The 5,654-nt window shown below is 37.9% G+C and overlaps 1 pseudogene; it reads right to left on the bottom strand.

Annotated features, from left to right (window-relative positions):
• Nucleotides 1-1,208: 1,208 nt before the first annotated feature.
• LOC116974761 lies at nucleotides 1,209-1,317 on the bottom strand (annotated as a pseudogene).
• Nucleotides 1,318-5,654: the final 4,337 nt, after the last annotated feature.

Genomic DNA, 5,654 nt, shown 5'->3' with positions numbered 1-5,654 from the left:
CCATTGCTCTGGCCGTCTGTTTTGGATGGTGCTGCATGGTTCTAATCTCATTCCCTAATACCATCTAGAACCATGGTTGGGTAGGTCAGTCGGGTACTGTTAAAAACACCAGACGCAGAGTCTCGTAGTATTTCCCTTAGTACCCCCCCCCCCCCCCCCCCCCCTGATGAGGTTGCCAAATTGTGTTGGCCAGATTGTTACATGATGTAGATTCCCTTTCACCCATGTGGCTGATATGTGCTACCACAGTAGTGTTGTTAATTTATAATCTAATAACCAGTTTAATATATTCCAGAGCAACATGACTTTAGGCCATGAAAAAACACCCAACATTTCCAGGTAGTTATGCCCAGTGTTAGTAATAATGATGCTTGCTGTGTTTTCCATCTTCCTCCACAGCTGGAGGTGGAATAGGTAACACACCGTCCTAGTGCATAGTATCCATATGTAGGACCATAGACTGGTTGCTGACAATGATAGGATTGGAGCAATGCCCAATGTTATCTTTCCACCATTTAGTTCCAATATGGCTTCTGTATGGCTTCATCATTCTATTGAAATGATCACCATTAATTTTAAGAGCTCATATTTTGGCCCTCTGTAAATCTTTATAATGTAAGGGTCTGAATTATGTGGCTGGAAACCATATGTTGCCAATATTCTTGTTACCAGTCTGATGGATGGTTTATCCTCATGTCAATGATTTTGCTGTATGCCTCTATTAAGGTTGTAACCTCTGTTGGCAAAGTTACTGACATGAGGAACTGAGTTAATGGTGAACCCCAAATAATCCCTTTAGTTTGAAGGCTTTAATTTTGATTTAATTGGATGGATAATGATCCTAGTTTCCAAATAATTGTTAAGTGGCTGTTACCGTCTGTTCAGCCCGTCCTAAGTTTCCACACAATTAGTATGTCATCCAAAGAAGCCATTACCATTGTGTGGCTGGTTGTCATATTTTGAAAATAACTTAGGTGCTAATGTAAACACATTAGGTAGTGCTCTATACTGCTAGAGCTGAGCCATCCAATTAGATAAAAAATAACGTCCGTGGTCACCTGTTATGGGTACTGAAATTGTAAGCATCCTTTGAATCAATGCTTGCCATTTTCGTTCTTAAAACGAATATACTTATGAATAGAAAAGGTTTCTGTTCTTAAAATGAATATATCGTTTTATTTATTTTTCACTTTCCCATCTATTTATTTATTTATTTAATTTTATGATATATGGTCCTTAGATAAGGGACATATCAGACATTTAAACTGATAAGAACAGATATTATACTTGATCTTAGCCAAAAAGCCGAGATCTGATCTATGATTGATGCGTCAAGCGCCATATCCTATTTTGTTAGGAATGCGTAGATAATAATTCTTCCCTTGCAATGCAGCCAAAACCCCATCTGTTGCTGATGTCCAGTGTCTGTATCCCTTATGACATATTTGGTAATTGGTGATTATGTCTGGATACGAGTAGATCGGCATCTGGTGTTCCATATCGTGTAGAAACATCAGCAAATACTATAGCCCAACTTGGTGTTCTCCTCCAAATTCCTCTCTCGATATATCAGCTGGACTAGAAGATTATGTGTTGTAAAATTCTATTGTGTATCCCCGGATACTGTTTAAGATATGAGTGTCAAAAAGTTATTTATTCGATGTCTTCTCGCACCAACCTCCTTGCTTCCTTCTGGTTTTACTGTTTTCTTCTGGATCCCCGAGGCCGTGTGTTGTGGGTGTACACATCTTCCAGCATAGGGGCGATACCTTTGAGGTTGATGTTTGGACGTTTAGATGAGCTCCAGTTTGGGTTCATTGTCCAACTCCTTGACCTTCTAGATAGGTCACCCCCAAATAAAAATATTTTGCTAGGAGGTTTCGGGTTTATACAGGCCCGCATCAATCCCGGTTGGATGTAACCAGATGCATAAATTGATTAGTTTAGTACATTCAGGGATTTACAATCCCCGGTGGCAAGTGACAGCTATGGTGTCAGCTAATGTTTGCCCCTGCAGTAGATAGAAAACATATGGTCTATGCTGGCTTCTAACCTGGTTTGTAGATCTTTCCCAGTTAGCTTTACTCACAGCTGTACTGTTGTTCCCCCTGAAAAATAGACAGACATTCCCGTGTGACTTCCCAGATGGGAATGGAATTTGTCAGTAAATTTTTGGACTGCTAAATCCTTCAGTCACAACATAAGTATTCCTGTATTTCTATCAGGAAAGGACCATTAATGCACTCTATGTACTTTGTGACTTCGCACCTCTGATGTTCCAACTACAGAAGGTGAGGCCTCCGATATTTATTCGACTATTATCTTGCATTGGCTATTATTACCAGACTGTATGATTCATGTGATGCAGCCAAGTACCTCGGAATCCCGAATCCAGAGTTGTCCTTCATAATTTCTACAGTAGTTTTACATCTCCTGACACTATTAAACATAATTAAGGGAAAGAGAAAAACATAAAATAAAGTGTACATAAAAATTATTAAGTCATACAACACATAATTGTGAATAAACAAAAAAAGTGAATGTAATTTATCAAAAAAGCGATAAATTACAAAAAAGCCACCTAAGGTAGCTAGGTTTGTTTTTAAATTGACCTCCGTCGAAGAGATTATGCACTGGGCCTTATCCCCCTATTAGAATTTGACCCAATGTTAGTTGGTTCCCTCTAATTGTTACCAAAATTATCATATCAGTTCAATTAATCGCTGAACAGTTTAAAATAGAATAAAATAAAAGGGAAGGTAGAAGATTTGGATTAAAATAAAATAAATTATGGGTTAAAGGACCTCGTCAATAATTACACTGTTCATTTACCTGTATGTTAATTAATTCATAATTAGTATTGAAAATATATGTCTAACCTCCCCCATCCTTCCTGCTATATAGTTAGTCGTGTTAGTATAGTACATTACACCTTTAACGTTAGTTGAGTTTATTGCGCGTAAGTGGTTAATTAGTTAGTTAATTATATGTATAAATAATAGGTCATATAGTGTGGAACAGATGCCTCATATCATGGCCATTTCAAAAGGAGACGATCTCATAGTTCTCCGTGCTGAGGAGTTTGGTGACGAGCTTGCGACCTTGAGCTTCCATCTGTGCTTTCAGTTCAGAAGTTTAATTCGGCCTCTGTTATTGAACAACACATTCTTGCCAGATAAGCCTGTCTGGTAACCGTCTGAAGTGTTCTAGTGTCTTAATTGAAACAAAAAAAACAAAGTTCCACAGATAAAATGTCTATTATTCTGTTCCTCCTTGAATTTTGTTTAAAATCTCCTGGGCGTATTTGCAAGCAGAGTCCGGGTCCGTGAATGAGCGTTGCTTGCCAATAAACGTAATTAGCATTTTCGCTGGATAGATCACGCCATAACGAACTTCAGAATGTCCATATAAAATATTGCTTGCCCTTTTAAACTCGCGTCTTTTTGCCAAAATTTCCCGAGGATAATCCCTGTAGAATCTTACGATATTATCAGCAAATGTAAGATTTTCTCCATAGGTTATCTTCTTTAATAGAGTTTCCAAAGTTGAAATATCTAGGAACTTTACAATAATTTGCCTTGGTTTAGCATTATCATGTTTTTGGAAGCGACCCACTCGATGAGCCAGATCTATCTTTGGTTTTTCTGGAAGTTTGAAAACATCTTTAAGTAGATTAGTAATAAAATCACGCATTTGAAGGCCGTGTTCAGCACCCTCTTTAACTCCTACTATTCTTAGATTTTGCCTCCTTGGCCTGGCCTCTAAATCTTGACATTTCTCATTCAGTTTATTCGTTAGCTCCCAATTCGTATCGTGTTGTTTTTTCAGACCTTGTATTTCTTGGCTCATCTGTTCCATTTCACCATCCATCTCTTCCATCAATTTTTCCGAGTCTGTTAATTGCTTCAGCAGGGTGTCATGTTTATTGTTATAATCTTTCTGCATACTTTCCAATTCCTTCGCAGTCCTGGACACCAAATCTTTAAACTGCTGGTTCAGGGCTACATAAAGCTCTTTTACTTCGCCGCAGCTATTATCAATTTTCTTAGAAAGATTACCCTCCATAGTGGAGAAGTTGTTCTGAATTGTAGAATTCATTTTGGCAAATTGCTTCTGAAGATCTTTAGTAATGTCTTTAAGAATATTAGCTCTTGCCGTTTCTTCCCAGCTTTTCATTTCTTTCTCCTTTGTATCCCTTCTCGCAGCCATATCGCTTGAAGGTTGTTGAGGTTCCAGCTCCTCTTCCAAACTTTCAAAAGTGAGTTCCGTGGTGGTTTCAAGCTCATCCAGAGCTTTTGGGAGCTGGAAACTGATTGTAGTCTCGTGGGTCCTCTCTGACCTCTTCTCTTTCTCATCCAGTTTTTACGATAAGATCGTTTTAAATCCCAAATCCACCGGTACCGTTTGATGGAGTCAGTACCCTCGACTTTCAGCAAACCTGATAAGATTTTTTAACTCGATCCTGGCATGGGAGTCGACTTTAAACACGATTTGTCTGGAGGAGAGCTCAGTGCAGCTGCCTTCACTGCTTCATAGCAGCCACCGGAAGTGTTATTGCACAAGTCTAAGCTGAGGGCAAATACAATATTCAAGCTTTTTTTCCCGTATGGAGCTTGTAAAAATATGTGAATCCGTCAAACAGCCTTCTACTGGGATTGCAGCAATTGTTAATTTACCCTGATTATTTTTAATAAAGTATTTAGGTTGACAGCATCAGGTTGTCAAGGAGTGTGGTTCAATATATTCACACAGGGAAATAGGGTGCATTGGACATTGGATTTAAGGTGACTATCGGCACAATATTGATTAATGTTTTCAAAATAGGATTAAAATCAGACTAAAATAAAATAGTGTCACCTTTCAAGAAAACTCTCGGATCTGCATTCAACACTAGAGATCTTAACTTATTTTGAGTGATACAGCTTTCTCTGGTTCAGTAGCTGGAGGCAGTGGATTAGCCCAGCCTATTTCAAAATAATAGACATGCATGTTGAGTTTCTCTCAGGAGGATGTCTTTGAATGTGGTGGCTGGAAACAGTTGCCTTATCAAATAGTTCTCCAAAGTTAATATGATTTATTTTTTAATGTAATGGGCTCTTAAATCCTATGGCTGAGATATTGAATGTCATTTGTAAATACCAAACACATGCATTTAGGTAAATAATGTGATCAAGTAGCAATTTATAATCAACCACTTCAAAAACGAAATGACTCAACTAATGATAGTTTTTCAGATCATTCCCTATGAAATATTTCTTGAAAAAATAGGAATATACTTACTTGTCCCTTGCTGGTAACAATGCAGTGATGGCAATCACTGAGTGCGAACTTGCTTCAATAATCAATGTCAAATTCAACAATTTTGGAGTGACAAACATTTTTAGCTTTCTTATTTTCTTCTCACCTCTTCAAGTATACTTCTGCTTTCATTCATCTCCTGCTGTTTTCAGCTGCTCCAGACATAGTATCATCACCGATTATTTCATCTAATGCCTGCTTATCTCTATCCTTTCACAGACCATTATTTTTCATTCTTTCCACCACTCTCATCTTTCTCTGCAATTTAAAACTTGTTTCATTTACAACCGGTTTCTCTCTCCACTGATGCTGCCAAGTAAGCTATTTTCCCTTTTAATTTTAAATTTCCAACATCT

The sequence above is a fragment of the Amblyraja radiata genome, chromosome 6, assembly GCF_010909765.2.
Source record: "Amblyraja radiata isolate CabotCenter1 chromosome 6, sAmbRad1.1.pri, whole genome shotgun sequence".
NCBI lineage: Eukaryota > Metazoa > Chordata > Chondrichthyes > Rajiformes > Rajidae > Amblyraja > Amblyraja radiata.
The sequence above is the reverse complement of the archived record's forward strand: the minus strand, read 5'-3'. Positions and strand labels throughout refer to the sequence as shown.